General features: G+C 46.7%; 42 non-coding genes and 10 pseudogenes across 42 annotated transcripts; all 52 read left to right on the top strand.

The window, feature by feature from the left end:
• The first annotated feature begins 244 nt into the window (after positions 1-244).
• Positions 245-363, top strand: LOC148796170 (5S ribosomal RNA). Its single transcript, XR_016075207.1, has one exon. It is a non-coding gene; the product is annotated as a 5S ribosomal RNA (ribosomal RNA).
• Positions 364-716: 353 nt separating this feature from the next.
• Positions 717-835, top strand: LOC148796169 (5S ribosomal RNA; annotated as a pseudogene).
• A 355-nt stretch (positions 836-1,190) lies between these two features.
• Positions 1,191-1,309, top strand: LOC148796168 (5S ribosomal RNA). Its single transcript, XR_016070139.1, has one exon. It is a non-coding gene; the product is annotated as a 5S ribosomal RNA (ribosomal RNA).
• Positions 1,310-1,665: 356 nt separating this feature from the next.
• LOC148796167 (5S ribosomal RNA) lies at positions 1,666-1,784 on the top strand. Its single transcript, XR_016070873.1, has one exon. It is a non-coding gene; the product is annotated as a 5S ribosomal RNA (ribosomal RNA).
• A 354-nt stretch (positions 1,785-2,138) lies between these two features.
• On the top strand, positions 2,139-2,257 carry LOC148796166 (5S ribosomal RNA). The gene has a single exon (XR_016072614.1). It is a non-coding gene; the product is annotated as a 5S ribosomal RNA (ribosomal RNA).
• A 354-nt stretch (positions 2,258-2,611) lies between these two features.
• LOC148796165 (5S ribosomal RNA) lies at positions 2,612-2,730 on the top strand. Its single transcript, XR_016069926.1, has one exon. It is a non-coding gene; the product is annotated as a 5S ribosomal RNA (ribosomal RNA).
• A 356-nt stretch (positions 2,731-3,086) lies between these two features.
• Positions 3,087-3,205, top strand: LOC148796164 (5S ribosomal RNA). The gene has a single exon (XR_016073502.1). It is a non-coding gene; the product is annotated as a 5S ribosomal RNA (ribosomal RNA).
• A 354-nt stretch (positions 3,206-3,559) lies between these two features.
• Positions 3,560-3,678, top strand: LOC148796163 (5S ribosomal RNA). Its single transcript, XR_016069404.1, has one exon. It is a non-coding gene; the product is annotated as a 5S ribosomal RNA (ribosomal RNA).
• Positions 3,679-4,031: 353 nt separating this feature from the next.
• On the top strand, positions 4,032-4,150 carry LOC148796162 (5S ribosomal RNA; annotated as a pseudogene).
• A 355-nt stretch (positions 4,151-4,505) lies between these two features.
• On the top strand, positions 4,506-4,624 carry LOC148796161 (5S ribosomal RNA). Its single transcript, XR_016070138.1, has one exon. It is a non-coding gene; the product is annotated as a 5S ribosomal RNA (ribosomal RNA).
• Positions 4,625-4,979: 355 nt separating this feature from the next.
• Positions 4,980-5,098, top strand: LOC148796160 (5S ribosomal RNA; annotated as a pseudogene).
• A 355-nt stretch (positions 5,099-5,453) lies between these two features.
• On the top strand, positions 5,454-5,572 carry LOC148796159 (5S ribosomal RNA). The gene has a single exon (XR_016072442.1). It is a non-coding gene; the product is annotated as a 5S ribosomal RNA (ribosomal RNA).
• Positions 5,573-5,926: 354 nt separating this feature from the next.
• LOC148796158 (5S ribosomal RNA) lies at positions 5,927-6,045 on the top strand. The gene has a single exon (XR_016068918.1). It is a non-coding gene; the product is annotated as a 5S ribosomal RNA (ribosomal RNA).
• Positions 6,046-6,401: 356 nt separating this feature from the next.
• Positions 6,402-6,520, top strand: LOC148796157 (5S ribosomal RNA). Its single transcript, XR_016072674.1, has one exon. It is a non-coding gene; the product is annotated as a 5S ribosomal RNA (ribosomal RNA).
• A 352-nt stretch (positions 6,521-6,872) lies between these two features.
• LOC148796156 (5S ribosomal RNA) lies at positions 6,873-6,991 on the top strand (annotated as a pseudogene).
• A 355-nt stretch (positions 6,992-7,346) lies between these two features.
• LOC148796155 (5S ribosomal RNA) lies at positions 7,347-7,465 on the top strand. The gene has a single exon (XR_016070137.1). It is a non-coding gene; the product is annotated as a 5S ribosomal RNA (ribosomal RNA).
• A 356-nt stretch (positions 7,466-7,821) lies between these two features.
• On the top strand, positions 7,822-7,940 carry LOC148796154 (5S ribosomal RNA). The gene has a single exon (XR_016071851.1). It is a non-coding gene; the product is annotated as a 5S ribosomal RNA (ribosomal RNA).
• A 354-nt stretch (positions 7,941-8,294) lies between these two features.
• LOC148796153 (5S ribosomal RNA) lies at positions 8,295-8,413 on the top strand. Its single transcript, XR_016072600.1, has one exon. It is a non-coding gene; the product is annotated as a 5S ribosomal RNA (ribosomal RNA).
• A 354-nt stretch (positions 8,414-8,767) lies between these two features.
• On the top strand, positions 8,768-8,886 carry LOC148796152 (5S ribosomal RNA). The gene has a single exon (XR_016069924.1). It is a non-coding gene; the product is annotated as a 5S ribosomal RNA (ribosomal RNA).
• A 356-nt stretch (positions 8,887-9,242) lies between these two features.
• LOC148796151 (5S ribosomal RNA) lies at positions 9,243-9,361 on the top strand. The gene has a single exon (XR_016069485.1). It is a non-coding gene; the product is annotated as a 5S ribosomal RNA (ribosomal RNA).
• Positions 9,362-9,715: 354 nt separating this feature from the next.
• Positions 9,716-9,834, top strand: LOC148796150 (5S ribosomal RNA). The gene has a single exon (XR_016072589.1). It is a non-coding gene; the product is annotated as a 5S ribosomal RNA (ribosomal RNA).
• Positions 9,835-10,188: 354 nt separating this feature from the next.
• On the top strand, positions 10,189-10,307 carry LOC148796149 (5S ribosomal RNA; annotated as a pseudogene).
• Positions 10,308-10,662: 355 nt separating this feature from the next.
• Positions 10,663-10,781, top strand: LOC148796148 (5S ribosomal RNA). Its single transcript, XR_016068796.1, has one exon. It is a non-coding gene; the product is annotated as a 5S ribosomal RNA (ribosomal RNA).
• A 355-nt stretch (positions 10,782-11,136) lies between these two features.
• Positions 11,137-11,255, top strand: LOC148796147 (5S ribosomal RNA). The gene has a single exon (XR_016074621.1). It is a non-coding gene; the product is annotated as a 5S ribosomal RNA (ribosomal RNA).
• Positions 11,256-11,609: 354 nt separating this feature from the next.
• Positions 11,610-11,728, top strand: LOC148796146 (5S ribosomal RNA). The gene has a single exon (XR_016075703.1). It is a non-coding gene; the product is annotated as a 5S ribosomal RNA (ribosomal RNA).
• A 355-nt stretch (positions 11,729-12,083) lies between these two features.
• Positions 12,084-12,202, top strand: LOC148796145 (5S ribosomal RNA). The gene has a single exon (XR_016071161.1). It is a non-coding gene; the product is annotated as a 5S ribosomal RNA (ribosomal RNA).
• Positions 12,203-12,556: 354 nt separating this feature from the next.
• On the top strand, positions 12,557-12,675 carry LOC148796144 (5S ribosomal RNA). Its single transcript, XR_016073185.1, has one exon. It is a non-coding gene; the product is annotated as a 5S ribosomal RNA (ribosomal RNA).
• A 354-nt stretch (positions 12,676-13,029) lies between these two features.
• LOC148796143 (5S ribosomal RNA) lies at positions 13,030-13,148 on the top strand. Its single transcript, XR_016070012.1, has one exon. It is a non-coding gene; the product is annotated as a 5S ribosomal RNA (ribosomal RNA).
• Positions 13,149-13,504: 356 nt separating this feature from the next.
• Positions 13,505-13,623, top strand: LOC148796142 (5S ribosomal RNA). Its single transcript, XR_016072134.1, has one exon. It is a non-coding gene; the product is annotated as a 5S ribosomal RNA (ribosomal RNA).
• A 354-nt stretch (positions 13,624-13,977) lies between these two features.
• Positions 13,978-14,095, top strand: LOC148796141 (5S ribosomal RNA). Its single transcript, XR_016069489.1, has one exon. It is a non-coding gene; the product is annotated as a 5S ribosomal RNA (ribosomal RNA).
• Positions 14,096-14,449: 354 nt separating this feature from the next.
• LOC148796140 (5S ribosomal RNA) lies at positions 14,450-14,568 on the top strand (annotated as a pseudogene).
• A 355-nt stretch (positions 14,569-14,923) lies between these two features.
• LOC148796139 (5S ribosomal RNA) lies at positions 14,924-15,042 on the top strand. Its single transcript, XR_016069508.1, has one exon. It is a non-coding gene; the product is annotated as a 5S ribosomal RNA (ribosomal RNA).
• A 355-nt stretch (positions 15,043-15,397) lies between these two features.
• On the top strand, positions 15,398-15,516 carry LOC148796138 (5S ribosomal RNA). The gene has a single exon (XR_016073138.1). It is a non-coding gene; the product is annotated as a 5S ribosomal RNA (ribosomal RNA).
• A 354-nt stretch (positions 15,517-15,870) lies between these two features.
• On the top strand, positions 15,871-15,989 carry LOC148796137 (5S ribosomal RNA). The gene has a single exon (XR_016073909.1). It is a non-coding gene; the product is annotated as a 5S ribosomal RNA (ribosomal RNA).
• Positions 15,990-16,344: 355 nt separating this feature from the next.
• LOC148796136 (5S ribosomal RNA) lies at positions 16,345-16,463 on the top strand. Its single transcript, XR_016072441.1, has one exon. It is a non-coding gene; the product is annotated as a 5S ribosomal RNA (ribosomal RNA).
• Positions 16,464-16,817: 354 nt separating this feature from the next.
• Positions 16,818-16,936, top strand: LOC148796135 (5S ribosomal RNA). The gene has a single exon (XR_016072578.1). It is a non-coding gene; the product is annotated as a 5S ribosomal RNA (ribosomal RNA).
• Positions 16,937-17,290: 354 nt separating this feature from the next.
• On the top strand, positions 17,291-17,409 carry LOC148796134 (5S ribosomal RNA). Its single transcript, XR_016073048.1, has one exon. It is a non-coding gene; the product is annotated as a 5S ribosomal RNA (ribosomal RNA).
• Positions 17,410-17,763: 354 nt separating this feature from the next.
• LOC148796133 (5S ribosomal RNA) lies at positions 17,764-17,882 on the top strand (annotated as a pseudogene).
• Positions 17,883-18,238: 356 nt separating this feature from the next.
• On the top strand, positions 18,239-18,357 carry LOC148796132 (5S ribosomal RNA). Its single transcript, XR_016072133.1, has one exon. It is a non-coding gene; the product is annotated as a 5S ribosomal RNA (ribosomal RNA).
• A 354-nt stretch (positions 18,358-18,711) lies between these two features.
• On the top strand, positions 18,712-18,829 carry LOC148796131 (5S ribosomal RNA). Its single transcript, XR_016069488.1, has one exon. It is a non-coding gene; the product is annotated as a 5S ribosomal RNA (ribosomal RNA).
• Positions 18,830-19,183: 354 nt separating this feature from the next.
• Positions 19,184-19,302, top strand: LOC148796130 (5S ribosomal RNA; annotated as a pseudogene).
• A 355-nt stretch (positions 19,303-19,657) lies between these two features.
• On the top strand, positions 19,658-19,776 carry LOC148796129 (5S ribosomal RNA). Its single transcript, XR_016069507.1, has one exon. It is a non-coding gene; the product is annotated as a 5S ribosomal RNA (ribosomal RNA).
• Positions 19,777-20,131: 355 nt separating this feature from the next.
• Positions 20,132-20,250, top strand: LOC148796128 (5S ribosomal RNA). Its single transcript, XR_016073137.1, has one exon. It is a non-coding gene; the product is annotated as a 5S ribosomal RNA (ribosomal RNA).
• Positions 20,251-20,604: 354 nt separating this feature from the next.
• On the top strand, positions 20,605-20,723 carry LOC148796127 (5S ribosomal RNA). The gene has a single exon (XR_016073908.1). It is a non-coding gene; the product is annotated as a 5S ribosomal RNA (ribosomal RNA).
• A 355-nt stretch (positions 20,724-21,078) lies between these two features.
• On the top strand, positions 21,079-21,197 carry LOC148796126 (5S ribosomal RNA). The gene has a single exon (XR_016072440.1). It is a non-coding gene; the product is annotated as a 5S ribosomal RNA (ribosomal RNA).
• A 354-nt stretch (positions 21,198-21,551) lies between these two features.
• LOC148796125 (5S ribosomal RNA) lies at positions 21,552-21,670 on the top strand (annotated as a pseudogene).
• Positions 21,671-22,025: 355 nt separating this feature from the next.
• LOC148796124 (5S ribosomal RNA) lies at positions 22,026-22,144 on the top strand. Its single transcript, XR_016073907.1, has one exon. It is a non-coding gene; the product is annotated as a 5S ribosomal RNA (ribosomal RNA).
• Positions 22,145-22,499: 355 nt separating this feature from the next.
• On the top strand, positions 22,500-22,618 carry LOC148796123 (5S ribosomal RNA). The gene has a single exon (XR_016069094.1). It is a non-coding gene; the product is annotated as a 5S ribosomal RNA (ribosomal RNA).
• Positions 22,619-22,973: 355 nt separating this feature from the next.
• On the top strand, positions 22,974-23,092 carry LOC148796122 (5S ribosomal RNA). The gene has a single exon (XR_016075307.1). It is a non-coding gene; the product is annotated as a 5S ribosomal RNA (ribosomal RNA).
• Positions 23,093-23,445: 353 nt separating this feature from the next.
• On the top strand, positions 23,446-23,564 carry LOC148796121 (5S ribosomal RNA; annotated as a pseudogene).
• A 355-nt stretch (positions 23,565-23,919) lies between these two features.
• Positions 23,920-24,038, top strand: LOC148796120 (5S ribosomal RNA). The gene has a single exon (XR_016075821.1). It is a non-coding gene; the product is annotated as a 5S ribosomal RNA (ribosomal RNA).
• Positions 24,039-24,394: 356 nt separating this feature from the next.
• On the top strand, positions 24,395-24,513 carry LOC148796119 (5S ribosomal RNA). The gene has a single exon (XR_016068960.1). It is a non-coding gene; the product is annotated as a 5S ribosomal RNA (ribosomal RNA).
• The last annotated feature ends 4 nt before the right edge of the window (positions 24,514-24,517 follow it).

Below are 24,517 nucleotides of genomic sequence, written 5' to 3'. Positions count from 1 at the left end.
ATTACTGAATGGGAACCGTGAAAAAACCGGGCTTTTGGCATTCGTCGTGCATTGTGGGCCCCGCGATAGTATTGCATCTATCCGGGGGTGCGGCAGATCTAAAAAGCAAACACTCTGCTCACGTAAGAGCTTGTGCACGGTTACCAAGGGAGGAAGGCTGCATACACAGTTTTTTTCAAGTCTAAAACAATTAATGGAGGGGAGCAAGATAGTGCATAAAGATCTAAGCGAGCATGAATTAAACGGGTGTGATCATACCTGCACTAATGCACCGGATCCCATCAGAACTCTGAAGTTAAGCGTACTTGGGCGAGAGTAGTACTAGGATGGGTGACCTCCTGGGAAGTCCTCGTGTTGCACCCCAATTTTATTAATATTTTATTTTGATTTGTATTTGCAAATTCCATTTGTTGTTTCTGGGAGATACTGGAAACAATGCGTCGGATACTCGGACCATTTGCGGCACGATCGTCATTACTGAATGGCCACGATGCAAGAACCGGGCTTTCGGCATTCGTCATGCATTGTGGGCCCCGCGATAGTATTGCATCTATCCGGAGGTGCGGCAGATCTGAAAAGCAAACACTCCGCTCACGTAGGAGCTTGTGCACGGTTACCAAGGGAAAGAGGCTGCATACACATTTTTTTCAAATCTAAAACAATTAATGGTAGGGAGCAAGATAGGTCATAAAGATCTAAGCGAGCATGAATTAAACGGGTGCTATCATACCAGCACTAATGCATCGGATCTCATCAGAACTCCGAAGTTAAGTGTGCTTGGGCGAGAGTAGTATTAGGATGGGTGACCTCCTGGGAAGTCCTTTTGTGTCACCCCAATTTTATTAATATTTTATTTCGATATCGTATTTGCAAATTCCATTTGTCGTTTCGGCGAGACAAACTCAAACAACGCGCCGGATACTCGGACCATTTGCGGCACGATCGTCATTACTGAATGGGAACCGTGCAAGAACCGGGCTTTTGGCATTCGTCGTGCATTGTGGGCCCCGCGATAGTATTGCATCTATCCGGGGGTGCGGCAGATCTGAAAAGCAAACACTCTGCTCACGTAGGAGCTTGTGCACGGTTACCAAGGGAGGAAGGCTGCATACACAGTTTTTTCAAGTCTAAAACAATTAATGGAGGGGAGCAAGATAGTGCATAAAGATCTAAGCGAGCATGAATTAAACGGGTGCGATCATACCAGCACTAATGCAGCGGATCCCATCAGAACTCCGAAGTTAAGTGTGCATGGGCGGGAGTAGTCCTAGGATGGGTGACCTCCCGGGAAGTCCTCGTGTTGCACCCCAATTTTATTAATATTTTATTTCGATATCGTATTTGCAAATTCCATTTGTCGTTTCGGCGAGACAAACGCAAACAACGCGCCGGATACTCGGACCATTTGCGGCACGATTGTTATTACTGAATGGGAACCGTGAAAAAACCGGGCTTTTGGCATTCGTCGTGCATTGTGGGCCCCGCGATAGTATTGCATCTATCCGGGGGTGCGGCAGATCTAAAAAGCAAACACTCTGCTCACGTAAGAGCTTGTGCACGGTTACCAAGGGAGGAAGGCTGCATACACAGTTTTTTTCAAGTCTAAAACAATTAATGGAGGGGAGGAAGATAGTGCATAAAGATCTAAGCGAGCATGAATTAAACGGGTGCGATCATACCAGCATTAATGCACCGGATCCCATCAGAACTCCGAAGTTAAGCGTGCTTGGGCGAGAGTAGTACTACGATGGGTGACCTCCTGGGAATTCCTCGTGTTGCACCCCAATTTTATTAATATTTTATTTTGATTTGTATTTGCAAATTCCATTTGTTGTTTCTGGGAGACAACTGGAAACAATGCGTCGGATACTCGGACCATTTGCGGCACGATCGTCATTACTGAATGGCAACGATGCAAGAACCGGGCTTTCGGCATTCGTCATGCATTGTGGGCCCCGCGATAGTATTGCATCTATCCGGGGGTGCGGCAGATCTGAAATACAAACACTCTGCTCACGTAGGAGCTTGTGCACGGTTACCAAGGGAGGAAGGCTGCATACACAGTTTTTTCAAATCTAAAACAATTAATGGAGGGGGGCAAGATAGTGCATAAAGATCTAAGCGAGCATAAATTAAACGGGTGCGATCATACCAGCACTAATGCACCGGATCCCATCAGAACTCCGAAGTTAAGCGTGCTTGGGCGAGAGTAGTACTAGGATGGGTGACCTCCTGGGAAGTCCTCGTGTTGCACCCCAATTTTATTAATATTTTATTTTGATTTGTATTTGCAAATTCCATTTGTTGTTTCTGCGAGACAACTGGAAACAATGCGTCGGATACTCGGACCATTTGCGGCACGATCGTCATTACTGAATGGCAACGATGCAAGAACCGGGCTTTCGGCATTCGTCATGCATTGTGGGCCCCGCGATAGTATTGCATCTATCCGGGGGTTAGGCAGATCTGAAATGCAAACTCTCTGCTCACCTAGGAGCTTGTGCACGGTTACCAAGGGAGGAAGGCTGCATACACAGTTTTTTCAAATCTAAAACAATTAATGGAGGGGAGCAAGATAGTGCATAAAGATCTAAGCGAGCATGAATTAAACGGGTGCGATCATACCAGCACTAATGCACTGGATCCCATCAGAACTCCGAAGTAAAGTGTGCATGGGCGGGAGTAGTCCTAGGATGGGTGACCTCCTGGGAAGTCCTCGTGTTGCACCCCAATTTTATTAATATTTTATTTCGATATCGTATTTGCAAATTCCATTTGTCGTTTCGGCGAGACAAACGCAAACAACGCGCCGGATACTCGGACCATTTGCGGCACGATTGTCATTACTGAATGGGAACCGTGATAAAACCGGGCTTTTGGCATTCGTCGTGCATTGTGGGCCCCGCGATAGTATTGCATCTATCCGGGGGTGCGGCAGATCTAAAAAGCAAACACTCTGCTCACGTAAGAGCTTGTGCACGGTTACCAAGGGAGGAAGGCTGCATACACAGTTTTTTTCAAGTCTAAAACAATTAATGGAGGGGAGGAAGATAGTGCATAAAGATCTAAGCGAGCATGAATTAAACGGGTGCGATCATACCAGCACTAATGCACCGGATCCCATCAGAACTCCGAAGTTAAGCGTGCTTGGGCGAGAGTAGTACTACGATTGGTGACCTCCTGGGAATTCCTCGTGTTGCACCCCAATTTTATTACTATTTTATTTTGATTTGTATTTGCAAATTCCATTTGTTGTTTCTGGGAGACAACTGGAAACAATGCGTCGGATACTCGGACCATTTGCGGCACGATCGTCATTACTGAATGGCAACGATGCAAGAACCGGGCTTTCGGCATTCGTCATGCATTGTGGGCCCCGCGATAGTATTGCATCTATCCGGGGGTGCGGCAGATCTAAAAAGCAAACACTCTGCTCACGTAAGAGCTTGTGCACGGTTACCAAGGGAGGAAGGCTGCATACACAGTTTTTTCAAGTCTAAAACAATTAATGGAGGGGAGCAAGATAGTGCATAAAGATCTAAGCGAGCATGAATTAAACGGGTGTGATCATACCTGCACTAATGCCCTGGATCCCATCAGAACTCTGAAGTTAAGCGTGCTTGGGCGAGAGTAGTACTAGGATGGGTGACCTCCTGGGAAGTCCTCGTGTTGCACCCCAATTTTATTAATATTTTATTTTGATTTGTATTTGCAAATTCCATTTGTTGTTTCTGGGAGATACTGGAAACAATGCGTCGGATACTCGGACCATTTGCGGCACGATCGTCATTACTGAATGGCCACGATGCAAGAACCGGGCTTTCGGCATTCGTCATGCATTGTGGGCCCCGCGATAGTATTGCATCTATCCGGAGGTGCGGCAGATCTGAAAAGCAAACACTCCGCTCACGTAGGAGCTTGTGCACGGTTACCAAGGGAAAGAGGCTGCATACACATTTTTTTCAAATCTAAAACAATTAATGGTAGGGAGCATGATAGGTCATAAAGATCTAAGCGAGCATGAACTAAACGGGTGCTATCATACCAGCACTAATGCACCGGATCTCATCAGAACTCCGCAGTTAAGTGTGCTTGGGCGAGAGTAGTATTAGGATGGGTGACCTCCTGGGAAGTCCTTTTGTGTCACCCCAATTTTATTAATATTTTATTTCGATATCGTATTTGCAAATTCCATTTGTCGTTTCGGCGATACAAACTCAAACAACGCGCCGGATACTCGGACCATTTGCGGCACGATCGTCATTACTGAATGGGAACCGTGCAAAAACCGGGCTTTTGGCATTCGTCGTGCATTGTGGGCCCCGCGATAGTATTGCATCTATCCGGGGGTGCGGCAGATCTGAAAAGCAAACACTCTGCTCACGTAGGAGCTTGTGCACGGTTACCAAGGGAGGAAGGCTGCATACACAGTTTTTTCAAGTCTAAAACAATTAATGGAGGGGAGCAAGATAGTGCATAAAGATCTAAGCGAGCATGAATTAAACGGGTGCGATCATACCAGCACTAATGCAGCGGATCCCATCAGAACTCCGAAGTTAAGTGTGCATGGGCGGGAGTAGTCCTAGGATGGGTGACCTCCCGGGAAGTCCTCGTGTTGCACCCCAATTTTATTAATATTTTATTTCGATATCGTATTTGCAAATTCCATTTGTCGTGTCGGCGAGACAAACTCAAACAACGCGCCGGATACTCGGACCATTTGCGGCACGATCGTCATTACTGAATGGGAACCGTGCAAAAACCGGGCTTTTGGCATTCGTCGTGCATTGTGGGCCCCGCGATAGTATTGCATCTATCCGGGGGTGCGGCAGATCTGAAAAACAAACACTCTGCTCACATAGGAGCTTGTGCACGGTTACCAAGGGAGGAAGGCTGCATACACAGTTTTTTCAAGTCTAAAACAATTAATGGAGGGGAGCAAGATAGTGCATAAAGATATAAGCGAGCATGATTTAAACGGGTTAGATCATACCAGCACTAATGCACCGGATCCCATCAGAACTCCGAAGTTAAGTGTGCATGGGCGGGAGTAGTCCTAGGATGGGTGACCTCCTGGGAAGTCCTCGTGTTTCACCCCAATTTTATTAATATTTTATTTCGATATCGTATTTGCAAATTCCATTTGTCGTTTCGGCGAGACAAACGCAAACAACGCGCCGGATACTCGGACCATTTGCGGCACAATCGTCATTACTGAATGAGAACCGTGCAAAAACCGGGCTTTTGGCATTCGTCGTGCATTGTGGGCCCCGCGATAGTATTGCATCTATCCGGGGGTGCGACAGATCTGAAAAGCAAACACTCTGCTCACGTAGGAGCTTGTGCACGGTTACCAAGGGAGGAAGGCTGCATACACAGTTTTTTCAAGTCTAAAACAATTAATGGAGGGGAGCAAGATAGTGCACAAAGATCTAAGCGAGCATGAATTAAACGGGTGCGATCATACCAGCACTAATGCACCGGATCTCATCAGAACTCCGAAGTTAAGCGTGCTTGGGCGAGAGTAGTACTAGGAAGGGTGACCTCCTGGGAAGTCCTCGTGTTGCACCCCAACTTTATTAATATTTTATTTTGATTTGTATTTGCAAATTCCATATGTTGTTTCTGGGAGACAACTGGAAACAATGCGTCGGATACTCGGACCATTTGCGGCACGATCGTCATTACTGAATGGCAACGATGCAAGAACCGGGCTTTCGGCATTCGTCATGCATTGTGGGCCCCGCGATAGTATTGCATCTATCCGGGGGTGCGGCAGATCTGAAATGCAAACACTCTGCTCACGTAGGAGCTTGTGCACGGTTACCAAGGGAGGAATGCTGCATACACAGTTTTTTCAAATCTAAAACAATTAATGGAGGGGAGCAAGATAGTGCATAAAGATCTAAGCGAGCATGAATTAAACGGGTGCGATCATACCAGCACTAATGCACCGGATCCCATCAGAACTCCGAAGTTAAGTGTGCATGGGCGGGAGTAGTCCTAGGATGGGTGACCTCCTGGGAAGTCCTCGTGTTGCAACCCAATTTTATTAATATTTTATTTCGATATCGTATTTGCAAATTCCATTTGTCGTTTCAGCGAGACAAACGCAAACAACGCGCCGGATACTCGGACCATTTGCGGCACGATTGTCATTACTGAATGGGAACCGTGAAAAAACCGGGCTTTTGGCATTCGTCGTGCATTGTGGGCCCCGCGATAGTATTGCATCTATCCGGGGGTGCGGCAGATCTAAAAAGCAAACACTCTGCTCACGTAAGAGCTTGTGCACGGTTACCAAGGGAGGAAGGCTGCATACACAGTTTTTTTCAAGTCTAAAACAATTAATGGAGGGGAGCAAGATAGTGCATAAAGATCTAAGCGAGCATGAATTAAACGGGTGTGATCATACCTGCACTAATGCACCGGATCCCATCAGAACTCTGAAGTTAAGCGTGCTTGGGCGAGAGTAGTACTAGGATGGGTGACCTCCTGGGAAGTCCTCGTGTTGCACCCCAATTTTATTAATATTTTATTTTGATTTGTATTTGCAAATTCCATTTGTTGTTTCTGGGAGATACTGGAAACAATGCGTCGGATACTCGGACCATTTGCGGCACGATCGTCATTACTGAATGGCCACGATGCAAGAACCGGGCTTTCGGCATTCGTCATGCATTGTGGGCCCGCGATAGTATTGCATCTATCCGGAGGTGCGGCAGATCTGAAAAGCAAACACTCCGCTCACGTAGGAGCTTGTGCACGGTTACCAAGGGAAAGAGGCTGCATACACATTTTTTTCAAATCTAAAACAATTAATGGTAGGGAGCAAGATAGGTCATAAAGATCTAAGCGAGCATGAAATAAACGGGTGCTATCATACCAGCACTAATGCACCGGATCTCATCAGAACTCCGAAGTTAAGTGTGCTTGGGCGAGAGTAGTATTAGGATGGGTGACCTCCTGGGAAGCCCTTTTGTGTCACCCCAATTTTATTAATATTTTATTTCGATATCGTATTTGCAAATTCCATTTGTCGTTTCGGCGAGACAAACTCAAACAACGCGCCGGATACTCGGACCATTTGCGGCACGATCGTCATTACTGAATGGGAACCGTGCAAAAACCGGGCTTTTGGCATTCGTCGTGCATTGTGGGCCCCGCGATAGTATTGCATCTATCCGGGGGTGCGGCAGATCTGAAAAGCAAACACTCTGCTCACGTAGGAGCTTGTGCACGGTTACCAAGGGAGGAAGGCTGCATACACAGTTTTTTCAAGTCTAAAACAATTAATGGAGGGGAGCAAGATAGTGCATAAAGATCTAAGCGAGCATGAATTAAACGGGTGCGATCATACCAGCACTAATGCAGCGGATCCCATCAGAACTCCGAAGTTAAGTGTGCATGGGCGGGAGTAGTCCTAGGATGGGTGACCTCCCGGGAAGTCCTCGTGTTGCACCCCAATTTTATTAATATTTTATTTCGATATCGTATTTGCAAATTCCATTTGTCGTTTCGGCGAGACAAACGCAAACAACGCGCCGGATACTCGGACCATTTGCGGCACGATTGTCATTACTGAATGGGAACCGTGAAAAAACCGGGCTTTTGGCATTCGTCGTGCATTGTGGGCCCCGCGATAGTATTGCATCTATCCGGGGGTGCGGCAGATCTAAAAAGCAAACACTCTGCTCACGTAAGAGCTTGTGCACGGTTACCAAGGGAGGAAGGCTGCATACACAGTTTTTTTCAAGTCTAAAACAATTAATGGAGGGGAGGAAGATAGTGCATAAAGATCTAAGCGAGCATGAATTAAACGGGTGCGATCACACCAGCACTAATGCACCGGATCCCATCAGAACTCCGAAGTTAAGCGTGCTTGGGCGAGAGTAGTACTACGATGGGTGACCTCCTGGGAATTCCTCGTGTTGCACCCCAATTTTATTAATATTTTATTTTGATTTGTATTTGCAAATTCCATTTGTTGTTTCTGGGAGACAACTGGAAACAATGCGTCGGATACTCGGACCATTTGCGGCACGATCGTCATTACTGAATGGCAACGATGCAAGAACCGGGCTTTCGGCATTCGTCATGCATTGTGGGCCCCGCGATAGTATTGCATCTATCCGGGGGTGCGGCAGATCTGATATACAAACACTCTGCTCACGTAGGAGCTTGTGCACGGTTACCAAGGGAGGAAGGCTGCATACACAGTTTTTTCAAATCTAAAACAATTAATGGAGGGGAGCAAGATAGTGCATAAAGATCTAAGCGAGCATAAATTAAACGGGTGCGATCATACCAGCACTAATGCACCGGATCCCATCAGAACTCCGAAGTTAAGCGTGCTTGGGCGAGAGTAGTACTAGGATGGGTGACCTCCTGGGAAGTCCTCGTGTTGCACCCCAATTTTATTAATATTTTATTTTGATTTGTATTTGCAAATTCGATTTGTTGTTTCTGCGAGACAACTGGAAACAATGCGTCGGATACTCGGACCATTTGCAGCACGATCGTCATTACTGAATGGCAACGATGCAAGAACCGGGCTTTCGGCATTCGTCATGCATTGTGGGCCCCGCGATAGTATTGCATCTATCCGGGGGTGCGGCAGATCTGAAATGCAAACACTCTGCTCACGTAGGAGCTTGTGCACGGTTACCAAGGGAGGAAGGCTGCATACACAGTTTTTTCAAATCTAAAACAATTAATGGAGGGGAGCAAGATAGTGCATAAAGATCTAAGCGAGCATGAATTAAACGGGTGCGATCATACCAGCACTAATGCACTGGATCCCATCAGAACTCCGAAGTAAAGTGTGCATGGGCGGGAGTAGTCCTAGGATGGGTGACCTCCTGGGAAGTCCTCGTGTTGCACCCCAATTTTATTAATATTTTATTTCGATATCGTATTTGCAAATTCCATTTGTCGTTTCGGCGAGACAAACGCAAACAACGCGCCGGATACTCGGACCATTTGCGGCACGATTGTCATTACTGAATGGGAACCGTGAAAAAACCGGGCTTTTGGCATTCGTCGTGCATTGTGGGCCCCGCGATAGTATTGCATCTATCCGGGGGTGCGGCAGATCTAAAAAGCAAACACTCTGCTCACGTAAGAGCTTGTGCACGGTTACCAAGGGAGGAAGGCTGCATACACAGCTTTTTTCAAGTCTAAAACAATTAATGGAGGGGAGGAAGATAGTGCATAAAGATCTAAGCGAGCATGAATTAAACGGGTGCGATCATACCAGCACTAATGCACCGGATCCCATCAGAACTCCGAAGTTAAGCGTGCTTGGGCGAGAGTAGTACTACGATGGGTGACCTCCTGGGAATTCCTCGTGTTGCACCCCAATTTTATTAATATTTTATTTTGATTTGTATTTGCAAATTCCATTTGTTGTTTCTGGGAGACAACTGGAAACAATGCGTCGGATACTCGGACCATTTGCGGCACGATCGTCATTACTGAATGGCAACGATGCAAGAACCGGGCTTTCGGCATTCGTCATGCATTGTGGGCCCCGTGATAGTATTGCATCTATCCGGGGGTGCGGCAGATCTAAAAAGCAAACACTCTGCTCACGTAAGAGCTTGTGCACGGTTACCAAGGGAGGAAGGCTGCATACACAGTTTTTTCAAGTCTAAAACAATTAATGGAGGGGAGCAAGATAGTGCATAAAGATCTAAGCGAGCATGAATTAAACGGGTGCGATCATACCAGCACTAATGCACCGGATCCCATCAGAACTCCGAAGTTAAGCGTGCTTGGGCGAGAGTAGTACTAGGATGGGTGACCTCCTGGGAAGTCCTCGTGTTGCACCCCAATTTTATTAATATTTTATTTTGATTTGTATTTGCAAATTCCATTTGTTTTTTCTGGGAGACAACTGGAAACAATGCGTCGGATACTCGGACCATTTGCGGCACGATCGTCATTACTGAATGGCAACGATGCAAGAACCGGGCTTTCGGCATTCGTCATGCATTGTGGGCCCCGCGATAGTATTGCATCTATCCGGGGGTGCGGCAGATCTGAAATACAAACACTCTGCTCACGTAGGAGCTTGTGCACGGTTACCAAGGGAGGAAGGCTGCATACATAGTTTTTTCAAATCTAAAACAATTAATGGAGGGGAGCAAGATAGTGCATAAAGATCTAAGCGAGCATGAATTAAACGGGTGCTATCATACCAGCACTAATGCACCGGATCTCATCAGAACTCCGAAGTTAAGTGTGCTTGGGCGAGAGTAGTATTAGGATGGGTGACCTCCTGGGAAGTCCTTGTGTTTCACCCCAATTTTATTAATATTTTATTTCGATATCGTATTTGCAAATTCCATTTGTCGTGTCGGCGAGATAAACTCAAACAACGCGCCGGATACTCGGACCATTTGCGGCACGATCGTCATTACTGAATGGGAACCGTGCAAAAACCGGGCTTTTGGCATTCGTCGTGCATTGTGGGCCCCGCGATAGTATTGCATCTATCCGGGGGTGCGGCAGATCTGAAAAACAAACACTCTGCTCACATAGGAGCTTGTGCACGGTTACCAAGGGAGGAAGGCTGCATACACAGTTTTTTCAAGTCTAAAACAATTAATGGAGGGGAGCAAGACAGTGCATAAAGATCTAAGCGAGCATGAATTAAACGGGTGCGATCATACCAGCACTAATGCACCGGATCCCATCAGAACTCCGAAGTTAAGTGTGCATGGGCGGGAGTAGTCCTAGGATGGGTGACCTCCTGGGAAGTCCTCGTGTTGTACCCCAATTTTATTAATATTTTATTTCGATATCGTATTTGCAAATTCCATTTGTCGTTTCGGCGAGACAAACGCAAACAACGCGCCGGATACTCGGACCATTTGCGGCACAATCGTCATTACTGAATGAGAACCGTGCAAAAACCGGGCTTTTGGCATTCGTCGTGCATTGTGGGCCCCGCGATAATATTGCATCTATCCGGGGGTGCGACAGATCTGAAAAGCAAACACTCTGCTCACGTAGGAGCTTGTGCACGGTTACCAAGGGAGGAAGGCTGCATACACAGTTTTTTCAAGTCTAAAACAATTAATGGAGGGGAGCAAGATAGTGCACAAAGATCTAAGCGAGCATGAATTAAACTGGTGCGATCATACCAGCACTAATGCACCGGATCTCATCAGAACTCCGAAGTTAAGCGTGCTTGGGCGAGAGTAGTACTAGGAAGGGTGACCTCCTGGGAAGTCCTCGTGTTGCACCCCAACTTTATTAATATTTTATTTTGATTTGTATTTGCAAATTCCATATGTTGTTTCTGGGAGACAACTGGAAACAATGCGTCGGATACTCGGACCATTTGCGGCACGATCGTCATTACTGAATGGCAACGATGCAAGAACCGGGCTTTCGGCATTCGTCATGCATTGTGGGCCCCGCGATAGTATTGCATCTATCCGGGGGTGCGGCAGATCTGAAATGCAAACACTCTGCTCACGTAGGAGCTTGTGCACGGTTACCAAGGGAGGAAGGCTGCATACACAGTTTTTTCAAATCTAAAACAATTAATGGAGGGGAGCAAGATAGTGCATAAAGATCTAAGCGAGCATGAATTAAACGGGTGCGATCATACCAGCACTAATGCACCGGATCCCATCAGAACTCCGAAGTTAAGTGTGCATGGGCGGGAGTAGTCTTAGGATGGGTGACCTCCTGGGAAGTCCTCGTGTTGCACCCCAATTTTATTAATATTTTATTTTGATATCGTATTTGCAAATTCCATTTGTCGTTTCGGCGAGACAAACGCAAACAACGCGCCGGATACTCGGACCATTTGCGGCACGATCGTCATTACTGAATGAGAACCGTGCAAAAACCGGGCTTTTGGCATTCGTCGTGCATTGTGGGCCCCGCGATAGTATTGCATCTATCCGGGGGTGCGACAGATCTGAAAAGCAAACACTCTGCTCACGTAGGAGCTTGTGCACGGTTACCAAGGGAGGAAGGCTGCATACACAGTTTTTTCAAGTCTAAAACAATTAATGGAGGGGAGCAAGATAGTGCATAAAGATCTAAGCGAGCATGAATTAAACGGGTGCGATCATACCAGCACTAATGCACCGGATCCCATCAGAACTCCGAAGTTAAGCGTGCTTGGGCGAGAGTAGTACTAGGATGGGTGACCTCCTGGGAATTCCTCGTGTTGCACCCCAATTTTATTAATATTTTATTTTGATTTGTATTTGCAAATTCCATTTGTTGTTTCTGGGAGACAACTGGAAACAATGCGTCGGATACTCGGACCATTTGCGGCACGATCGTCATTACTGAATGGCAACGATGCAAGAACCGGGCTTTCGGCATTCGTCATGCATTGTGGGCCCCGCGATAGTATTGCATCTATCCGGGGGTGCGGCAGATCTGAAATACAAACACTCTGCTCACGTAGGAGCTTGTGCACGGTTACCAAGGGAGGAAGGCTGCATACACAGTTTTTTCAAATCTAAAACAATTAATGGAGGGGAGCAAGATAATGCATAAAGATCTAAGCGAGCATGAATTAAATGGGTGCGATCATACCAGCACTAATGCACCGGATCCCATCAAAACTCCGAAGTTAAGCGTGCTTGGGCGAGAGTAGTACTAGGATGGGTGACCTCCTGGGAAGTCCTCGTGTTGCACCCCAATTTTATTAATATTTTATTTTGATTTGTATTTGCAAATTCCATTTGTTGTTTCTGCGAGACAACTGGAAACAATGCGTCGGATACTCGGACCATTTGCGGCACGATCGTCATTACTGAATGGCAACGATGCAAAAACCGGGCTTTCGGCATTCGTCATGCATTGTGGGCCCCGCGATAGTATTGCATCTATCCGGGGGTGCGGCAGATCTGAAATGCAAACACTCTGCTCACGTAGGAGCTTGTGCACGGTTACCAAGGGAGGAAGGCTGCATACACAGTTTTTTCAAATCTAAAACAATTAATGGAGGGGAGCAAGATAGTGCATAAAGATCTAAGCGAGCATGAATTAAACGGGTGCGATCATACCAGCACTAATGCACCGGATCCCATCAGAACTCCGAAGTAAAGTGTGCATGGGCGGGAGTAGTCCTAGGATGGGTGACCTCCTGGGAAGTCCTCGTGTTGCAACCCAATTTTATTAATATTTTATTTCGATATCGTATTTGCAAATTCCATTTGTCGTTTCGGCGAGACAAACGCAAACAACGCGCCGGATACTCGGACCATTTGCGGCACGATTGTCATTACTGAATGGGAACCGTGAAAAAACCGGGCTTTTGGCATTCGTCGTGCATTGTGGGCCCCGCGATAGTATTGCATCTATCCGGGGGTGCGGCAGATCTAAAAAGCAAACACTCTGCTCACGTAAGAACTTGTGCACGGTTAACAAGGGAGGAAGGCTGCATACACAGTTTTTTTCAAGTCTAAAACAATTAATGGAGGGGAGCAAGATAGTGCATAAAGATCTAAGCGAGCATGAATTAAACGGGTGTGATCATACCAGCACTAATGCACCGGATCCCATCAGAACTCCGAAGTTAAGCGTGCTTGGGCGAGAGTAGTATTAGGATGGGTGACCTCCTGGGAAGTCCTCGTGTTGCACCCCAATTTTATTAATATTTTATTTTGATTTGTATTTGCAAATTCCATTTGTTGTTTCTGGGAGACAACTGGAAACAATGCATCGGATACTCGGACCATTTGCGGCACGATCGTCATTACTGAATCGCAACGATGCAAAAACCGGGCTTTCGGCATTCGTCATGCATTGTGGGCCCCGCGATAGTATTGCATCTAACCGGGGGTGCGGCAGATCTAAAAAGCAAACACTCTGCTCACGTAAGAGCTTGTGCACGGTTACCAAGGGAGGAAGGCTGCATACACAGTTTTTTCAAGTCTAAAACAATTAATGGAGGGGAGCAAGATAGTGCATAAAGATCTAAGCGAGCATGAATTAAACGGGTGCGATCATACCAGCACTAATGCACCGGATCCCATCAGAACTCCGAAGTTAAGCGTGCTTGGGCGAGAGTAGTACTAGGATGGGTGACCTCCTGGGAAGTCCTCGTGTTCACCCCAATTTTATTAATATTTTATTTTGATTTGTATTTGCAAATTCCATTTGTTGTTTCTGGGAGACAACTGGAAACAATGCGTCGGATACTCGGACCATTTGCGGCACGATCGTCATTACTGAATGGCAACGATGCAAGAACCGGGCTTTCGGCATTCGTCATGCATTGTGGGCCCCGCGATAGTATTGCATCTATCCGGGGGTGCGGCAGATCTGAAATACAAACACTCAGCTCACGTAGGAGCTTGTGCACGGTTACCAAGGGAGGAAGGCTGCATACACAGTTTTTTCAAATCTAAAACAATTAATGGAGGGGAGCAAGATAGTGCATAAAGATCTAAGCGAGCATGAATTAAACGGGTGCTATCATACCAGCACTAATGCACCGGATCTCATCAGAACTCCGAAGTTAAGTGTGCTTGGGCGAGAGTAGTATTAGGATGGGTGACCTCCTGGGAAGTCCTTGTGTTTCACCCCAATTTTATTAATATTTTATTTCGATATCGTATTTGCAAATTCCATTTGTCGTGTCGGCGAGACAAACTCAAACAACGCGCCGGATACTCGGACCATTTGCGGCACGATCGTCATTACTGAATGGGAACCGTGCAAAAACCGGGCTTTTGGCATTCGTCGTGCATTGTGGGCCCCGCGATAGTATTGCATCTATCCGGGGGTGCGGCAGATCTGAAAAGCAAACACTCTGCTCACATAGGAGCTTGTGCACGGTTACCAAGGGAGGAAGGCTGCATACACAGTTTTTTCAAGTCTAAAACAATTAATGGAGGGGAGCAAGATAGTGCATAAAGATCTAAGCGAGCATGAATTAAACGGGTGCGATCATACCAGCACTAATGCACCGGATCCCATCAGAACTCCGAAGTTAAGTGTGCATGGGCGGGAGTAGTCCTAGGATGGGTGACCTCCTGGGCAGTCCTCGTGTTGCACCCCAATTTTATTAATATTTTATTTCGATATCGTATTTGCAAATTCCATTTGTCGTTTCGGCGAGACAAACGCAAACAACGCGCCGGATACTCGGACCATTTGCGGCACAATCGTCATTACTGAATGAGAACCGTGCAAAAACCGGGCTTTTGGCATTCGTCGTGCATTGTGGGCCCCGCGATAGTATTGCATCTATCCGGGGGTGCGACAGATCTGAAAAGCAAACACTCTGCTCACGTAGGAGCTTGTGCACGGTTACCAAGGGAGGAAGGCTGCATACACAGTTTTTTCAAGTCTAAAACAATTAATGGAGGGGAGCAAGATAGTGCACAAAGATCTAAGCGAGCATGAATTAAACGGGTGCGATCATACCAGCACTAATGCACCGGATCTCATCAGAACTCCGAAGTTAAGCGTGCTTGGGCGAGAATAGTACTAGGAAGGGTGACCTCCTGGGAAGTCCTCGTGTTGCACCCCAACTTTATTAATATTTTATTTTGATTTGTATTTGCAAATTCCATATGTTGTTTCTGGGAGACAACTGGAAACAATGCGTCGGATACTCGGACCATTTGCGGCACGATCGTCATTACTGAATGGCAACGATGCAAGAACCGGGCTTTCGGCATTCGTCATGCATTGTGGGCCCCGCGATAGTATTGCATCTATCCGGGGGTGCGGCAGATCTGAAATGCAAACACTCTGCTCACGTAGGAGCTTGTGCACGGTTACCAAGGGAGGAAGGCTGCATACACAGTTTTTTCAAATCTAAAACAATTAATGGAGGGGAGCAAGATAGTGCATAAAGATCTAAGCGAGCATGAATTAAACGGGTGCGATCATACCAGCACTAATGCACCGGATCCCATCAGAACTCCGAAGTTAAGTGTGCATGGGCGGGAGTAGTCCTAGGATGGGTGACCTCCTGGGAAGTCCTCGTGTTGCACCCCAATTTTATTAATATTTTATTTCGATATCGTATTTGCAAATTCCATTTGTCGTTTCGGCGAGACAAACGCAAACAACGCGCCGGATACTCGGACCATTTGCGGCACGATCGTCATTACTGAATGAGAACCGTGCAAAAACCGGGCTTTTGGCATTCGTCGTGCATTGTGGGCCCCGCGATAGTATTGCATCTATCCGGGGGTGCGACAGATCTGAAAAGCAAACACTCTGCTCACGTAGGAGCTTGTGCACGGTTACCAAGGGAGGAAGGCTGCATACACAGTTTTTTCAAGTCTAAAACAATTAATGGAGGGGAGCAAGATAGTGCACAAAGATCTAAGCGAGCATGAATTAAACGGGTGCGATCATACCAGCACTAATGCACCGGATCTCATCAGAACTCCGAAGTTAAGCGTGCTTGGGCGAGAGTAGTACTAGGAAGGGTGACCTCCTGGGAAGTCCTCGTGTTGCACCCCAATTTTATTAATATTTTATTTTGATTTGTATTTGCAAATTCCATTTGTTGTTTCTGGGAGACAACTGGAAACAATGCGTCGGATACTCGGACCATTTGCGGCACGATCGTCATTACTGAATGGCAACGATGCAAGAACCGGGCTTTCGGCATTCGTCATGCATTGTGGGCCCCGCGATAGTATTGCATCTATCCGGGGGTGCGGCATATCTAAAAAGCAAACACTCTGCTCACGTAAGAGCTTGTGCACGGTTACCAAGGGAGGAAGGCTGCATACACAGTTTTTTCAAGTCTAAAACAATTAATGGAGGGGAGCAAGATAGTGCATAAAGATCTAAGCGAGCATGAATTAAACGGGTGCGATCATACCAGCACTAATGCACCGGATCCCATCAGAACTCCGAAGTTAAGCGTGCTTGGGCGAGAGTAGTACTAGGATGGGTGACCTCCTGGGAAGTCCTCGTGTTGCACCCCAATTTTATTAATATTTTATTTTGATTTGTATTTGCAAATTCCATTTGTTGTTTCTGGGAGACAACTGGAAACAATGCGTCGGATACTCGGACCATTTGCGGCACGATCGTCATTACTGAATGGCAACGATGCAAGAACCGGGCTTTCGGCATTCGTCGTGCATTGTGGGCCCCGCGATAGTATTGCATCTATCCGGAGGTGCGGCAGATCTGAAAAGCAAACACTCTGCTCACGTAGGAGCTTGTGCACGGTTACCAAGGGAGGAAGGCTGCATACACAGTTTTTTCAAATCTAAAACAATTAATGGAGGGGAGCAAGATAGTGCATAAAGATCTAAGCGAGCATGAATTAAACGGGTGCTATCATACCAGCACTAATGCACCGGATCTCATCAGAACTCCGAAGTTAAGCGTGCTTGGGCGAGAGTAGTACTAGGATGGGTGACCTCCTGGGAAGTCCTCGTGTTGCACCCCAATTTTATTAATATTTTATTTTGATTTGTATTTGCAAATTCCATTTGTTGTTTCTGCGAGACAACTGGAAACAATGCGTCGGATACTCGGACCATTTGCGGCACGATCGTCATTACTGAATGGCAACGATGCAAAAACCGGGCTTTCGGCATTCGTCATGCATTGTGGGCCCCGCGATAGTATTGCATCTATCCGGGGGTGCGGCAGATCTGAAATGCAAACACTCTGCTCACGTAGGAGCTTGTGCACGGTTACCAAGGGAGGAAGGCTGCATACACAGTTTTTTCAAATCTAAAACAATTAATGGAGGGGAGCAAGATAGTGCATAAAGATCTAAGCGAGCATGAATTAAACGGGTGCGATCATACCAGCACTAATGCATCGGATCCCATCAGAACTCCGAAGTAAAGTGTGCATGGGCGGGAGTAGTCCTAGGATGGGTGACCTCCTGGGAAGTCCTCGTGTTGCAACCCAATTTTATTAATATTTTATTTCGATATCGTATTTGCAAATTCCATTTGTCGTTTCGGCGAGACAAACGCAAACAACGCGCCGGATACTCGGACCATTTGCGGCACGATTGTCATTACTGAATGGGAACCGTGAAAAAACCGGGCTTTTGGCATTCGTCGTGCATTGTGGGCCCCGCGATAGTATTGCATCTATCCGGGGGTGCGGCAGATCTAAAAAGCAAACACTCTGCTCACGTAAGAGCTTGTGCACGGTTAACAAGGGAGGAAGGCTGCATACACAGTTTTTTTCAAGTCTAAAACAATTAATGGAGGGGAGCAAGATAGTGCATAAAGATCTAAGCGAGCATGAATTAAACGGGTGTGATCATACCAGCACTAATGCACCGGATCCCATCAGAACTCCGAAGTTAAGCGTGCTTGGGCGAGAGTAGTATTAGGATGGGTGACCTCCTGGGAAGTCCTCGTGTTGCACCCCAATTTTATTAATATTTTATTTTGATTTGTATTTGCAAATTCCATTTGTTGTTTCTGGGAGACAACTGGAAACAATGCATCGGATACTCGGACCATTTGCGGCACGATCGTCATTACTGAATCGCAACGATGCAAAAACCGGGCTTTCGGCATTCGTCATGCATTGTGGGCCCCGCGATAGTATTGCATCTAACCGGGGGTGCGGCAGATCTAAAAAGCAAACACTCTGCTCACGTAAGAGCTTGTGCACGGTTACCAAGGGAGGAAGGCTGCATACACAGTTTTTTCAAGTCTAAAACAATTAATGGAGGGGAGCAAGATAGTGCATAAAGATCTAAGCGAGCATGAATTAAACGGGTGCGATCATACCAGCACTAATGCACCGGATCCCATCAGAACTCCGAAGTTAAGCGTGCTTGGGCGAGAGTAGTACTAGGATGGGTGACCTCCTGGGAAGTCCTCGTGTTCACCCCAATTTTATTAATATTTTATTTTGATTTGTATTTGCAAATTCCATTTGTTGTTTCTGGGAGACAACTGGAAACAATGCGTCGGATACTCGGACCATTTGCGGCACGATCGTCATTACTGAATGGCAACGATGCAAGAACCGGGCTTTCGGCATTCGTCATGCATTGTGGGCCCCGCGATAGTATTGCATCTATCCGGGGGTGCGGCAGATCTGAAATACAAACACTCAGCTCACGTAGGAGCTTGTGCACGGTTACCAAGGGAGGAAGGCTGCATACACAGTTTTTTCAAATCTAAAACAATTAATGGAGGGGAGCAAGATAGTGCATAAAGATCTAAGCGAGCATAAATTAAACGGGTGCTATCATACCAGCACCAATGCACCGGATCTCATCAGAACTCCGAAGTTAAGTGTGCTTGGGCGAGAGTAGTATTAGGATGGGTGACCTCCTGGGAAGTCCTTGTGTTTCACCCCAATTTTATTAATATTTTATTTCGATATCGTATTTGCAAATTCCATTTGTCGTGTCGGCGAGACAAACTCAAACAACGCGCCGGATACTCGGACCATTTGCGGCACGATCGTCATTACTGAATGGGAACCGTGCAAAAACCGGGCTTTTGGCATTCGTCGTGCATTGTGGGCCCCGCGATAGTATTGCATCTATCCGGGGGTGCGGCAGATCTGAAAAGCAAACACTCTGCTCACATAGGAGCTTGTGCACGGTTACCAAGGGAGGAAGGCTGCATACACAGTTTTTTCAAGTCTAAAACAATTAATGGAGGGGAGCAAGATAGTGCATAAAGATCTAAGCGAGCATGAATTAAACGGGTGCGATCATACCAGCACTAATGCACCGGATCCCATCAGAACTCCGAAGTTAAGTGTGCATGGGCGGGAGTAGTCCTAGGATGGGTGACCTCCTGGGCAGTCCTCGTGTTGCACCCCAATTTTATTAATATTTTATTTCGATATCGTATTTGCAAATTCCATTTGTCGTTTCGGCGAGACAAACGCAAACAACGCGCCGGATACTCGGACCATTTGCGGCACAATCGTCATTACTGAATGAGAACCGTGCAAAAACCGGGCTTTTGGCATTCGTCGTGCATTGTGGGCCCCGCGATAGTATTGCATCTATCCGGGGGTGCGACAGATCTGAAAAGCAAACACTCTGCTCACGTAGGAGCTTGTGCACGGTTACCAAGGGAGGAAGGCTGCATACACAGTTTTTTCAAGTCTAAAACAATTAATGGAGGGGAGCAAGATAGTGCACAAAGATCTAAGCGAGCATGAATTAAACGGGTGCGATCATACCAGCACTAATGCACCGGATCTCATCAGAACTCCGAAGTTAAGCGTGCTTGGGCGAGAATAGTACTAGGAAGGGTGACCTCCTGGGAAGTCCTCGTGTTGCACCCCAACTTTATTAATATTTTATTTTGATTTGTATTTGCAAATTCCATATGTTGTTTCTGGGAGACAACTGGAAACAATGCGTCGGATACTCGGACCATTTGCGGCACGATCGTCATTACTGAATGGCAACGATGCAAGAACCGGGCTTTCGGCATTCGTCATGCATTGTGGGCCCCGCGATAGTATTGCATCTATCCGGGGGTGCGGCAGATCTGAAATGCAAACACTCTGCTCACGTAGGAGCTTGTGCACGGTTACCAAGGGAGGAAGGCTGCATACACAGTTTTTTCAAATCTAAAACAATTAATGGAGGGGAGCAAGATAGTGCATAAAGATCTAAGCGAGCATGAATTAAACGGGTGCGATCATACCAGCACTAATGCACCGGATCCCATCAGAACTCCGAAGTTAAGTGTGCATGGGCGGGAGTAGTCCTAGGATGGGTGACCTCCTGGGAAGTCCTCGTGTTGCACCCCAATTTTATTAATATTTTATTTCGATATCGTATTTGCAAATTCCATTTGTCGTTTCGGCGAGACAAACGCAAACAACGCGCCGGATACTCGGACCATTTGCGGCACGATCGTCATTACTGAATGAGAACCGTGCAAAAACCGGGCTTTTGGCATTCGTCGTGCATTGTGGGCCCCGCGATAGTATTGCATCTATCCGGGGGTGCGACAGATCTGAAAAGCAAACACTCTGCTCACGTAGGAGCTTGTGCACGGTTACCAAGGGAGGAAGGCTGCATACACAGTTTTTTCAAGTCTAAAACAATTAATGGAGGGGAGCAAGATAGTGCACAAAGATCTAAGCGAGCATGAATTAAACGGGTGCGATCATACCAGCACTAATGCACCGGATCTCATCAGAACTCCGAAGTTAAGCGTGCTTGGGCGAGAGTAGTACTAGGAAGGGTGACCTCCTGGGAAGTCCTCGTGTTGCACCCCAATTTTATTAATATTTTATTTTGATTTGTATTTGCAAATTCCATTTGTTGTTTCTGGGAGACAACTGGAAACAATGCGTCGGATACTCGGACCATTTGCGGCACGATCGTCATTACTGAATGGCAACGATGCAAGAACCGGGCTTTCGGCATTCGTCGTGCATTGTGGGCCCCGCGATAGTATTGCATCTATCCGGAGGTGCGGCAGATCTGAAAAGCAAACACTCTGCTCACGTAGGAGCTTGTGCACGGTTACCAAGGGAGGAAGGCTGCATACACAGTTTTTTCAAATCTAAAACAATTAATGGAGGGGAGCAAGATAGTGCATAAAGATCTAAGCGAGCATGAATTAAACGGGTGCTATCATACCAGCACTAATGCACCGGATCTCATCAGAACTCCGAAGTTAAGTGTGCTTGGGCGAGAGTAGTATTAGGATGGGTGACCTCCTGGGAAGTCCTTGTGTTTCACCCCAATTTTATTAATATTTTATTTCGATATTGTATTTGCAAATTCCATTTGTCGTGTCGGCGAGACAAACTCAAACAACGCGCCGGATACTCGGACCATTTGCGGCACGATCGTCATTACTGAATGGGAACCGTGCAAAAACCGGGCTTTTGGCATTCGTCGTGCATTGTGGGCCCCGCGATAGTATTGCATCTATCCGGGGGTGCGGCAGATCTGAAAAGCAAACACTCTGCTCACATAGGAGCTTGTGCACGGTTACCAAGGGAGGAAGGCTGCATACACAGTTTTTTCAAGTGTAAAACAATTAATGGAGGGGAGCAAGATAGTGCATAAAGATCTAAGCTAGCATGAATTAAACGGGTGCGATCATACCAGCACTAATGCACCGGATCCCATCAGAACTCCGAAGTTAAGTGTGCATGGGCGGGAGTAGTCCTAGGATGGGTGACCTCCTGGGAAGTCCTCGTGTTGCACCCCAATTTTATTAATATTTTATTTCGATATCGTATTTGCAAATTCCATTTGTCGTTTCGGCGAGACAAACGCAAACAACGCGCCGGATACTCGGACCATTTGCGGCACAATCGTCATTACTGAATGAGAACCGTGCAAAAACCGGGCTTTTGGCATTCGTCGTGCATTGTGGGCCCCGCGATAGTATTGCATCTATCCGGGGGTGCGGCAGATCTGAAATGCAAACACTCTGCTCACGTAGGAGCTTGTGCACGGTTACCAAGGGAGGAAGGCTGCATACACAGTTTTTTCAAATCTAAAACAATTAATGGAGGGGAGCAAGATAGTGCATAAAGATCTAAGCGAGCATGAATTAAACGGGTGCGATCATACCAGCACTAATGCACCGGATCCCATCAGAACTCCGAAGTTAAGTGTGCATGGGCGGGAGTAGTCCTAGGATGGGTGACCTCCTGGGAAGTCCTCGTGTTGCACCGCAATTTTATTAATATTTTATTTCGATATCGTATTTGCAAATTCCATTTGTCGTTTCGGAGAGACAAACGCAAACAACGCGCCGGATACTCGGACCATTTGCGGCACAATCGTCATTACTGAATGAGAACCGTGCAAAAACCGGGCTTTTGGCATTCGTCGTGCATTGTGGGCCCCGCGATAGTATTGCATCTATCCGGGGGTGCGGCAGATCTAAAAAGCAAACACTCTGCTCACGTAAGAGCTTGTGCACGGTTACCAAGGGAGGAAGGCTGCATACACAGTTTTTTCAAGTCTAAAACAATTAATGGAGGGGAGCAAGATAGTGCATAAAGATCTAAGCGAGCATGAATTAAACGGGTGCGATCATACCAGCACTAATGCACCGGATCCCATCAGAACTCTGAAGTTAAGCGTGCTTGGGCGAGAGTAGTACTAGGATGGGTGAACTCCTGGGAAGTCCTCGTGTTGCACCCCAATTTTATTAATATTTTATTTTGATTTGTATTTGCAAATTCCATTTGTTGTTTCTGGGAGATACTGGAAACAATGCGTCGGATACTCGGACCATTTGCGGCACGATCGTCATTTCTGAATGGCCACGATGCAAGAACCGGGCTTTCGGCATTCGTCATGCATTGTGGGCCCCGCGATAGTATTGCATCTATCCGGAGGTGCGGCAGATCTGAAAAGCAAACACTCCGCTCACGTAGGAGCTTGTGCACGGTTACCAAGGGAAAGAGGCTGCATACACATTTTTTTCAAATCTAAAACAATTAATGGAAGGGAGCAAGATAGGTCATAAAGATCTAAGCGAGCATGAATTAAACGGTTGCTATCATACCAGCACTAATGCACCGGATCTCATCAGAACTCCGAAGTTAAGTGTGCTTGGGCGAGAGTAGTATTAGGATGGGTGACCTCCTGGGAAGTCCTTGTGTTTCACCCCAATTTTATTAATATTTTATTTCGATATCGTATTTGCAAATTCCATTTGTCGTTTCGGCGAGACAAACTCAAACAACGCGCCGGATACTCGGACCATTTGCGGCACGATCGTCATTACTGAATGGGAACCGTGCAAAAACCGGGCTTTTGGCATTCGTCGTGCATTGTGGGCCCCGCGATAGTATTGCATCTATCCGGGGGTGCGGCAGATCTGAAAAACAAACACTCTGCTCACGTAGGAGCTTGTGCACGGTTACCAAGGGAGGAAGGCTGCATACACAGTTTTTTCAAGTCTAAAACAATTAATGGAGGGGAGCAAGATAGTGCATAAAGATCTAAGCGAGCATGAATTAAACGGGTGCGATCATACCAGCACTAATGCACCGGGTCCCATCAGAACTCCGAAGTTAAGTGTGCATGGGCGGGAGTAGTCCTAGGATGGGTGACCTCCTGGGAAGTCCTCGTGTTGCACCCCAATTTTATTAATATTTTATTTCGATATCGTATTTGCAAATTCCATTTGTCGTTTCGGCGAGACAAACGCAAACAACGCGCCGGATACTCGGACCATTTGCGGCACGATTGTCATTACTGAATGGGAACCGTGAAAAAACCGGGCTTTTGGCATTCGTCGTGCATTGTGGGCCCCGCGATAGTATTGCATCTATCCGGGGGTGCGGCAGATCTAAAAAGCAAACACTCTGCTCACGTAAGAGCTTGTGCACGGTTACCAAGGGAGGAAGGCTGCATACACAGTTTTTTTCAAGTCTAAAACAATTAATGGAGGGGAGCAAGATAGTGCATAAAGATCTAAGCGAGCATGAATTAAACGGGTGCGATCATACCAGCACTAATGCACCGGATCCCATCAGAACTCCGAAGTTAAGCGTGCTTGGGCGAGAGTAGTACTAGGATGGGTGACCTCGTGGGAATTCCTCGTGTTGCACCCCAATT

This window comes from Nelumbo nucifera, chromosome 4 (assembly GCF_055504915.1).
Source record: "Nelumbo nucifera cultivar China Antique chromosome 4, China Antique-T2T, whole genome shotgun sequence".
Taxonomy (NCBI): Eukaryota; Viridiplantae; Streptophyta; class Magnoliopsida; order Proteales; family Nelumbonaceae; genus Nelumbo; species Nelumbo nucifera.
The sequence above is the reverse complement of the archived record's forward strand: the minus strand, read 5'-3'. Positions and strand labels throughout refer to the sequence as shown.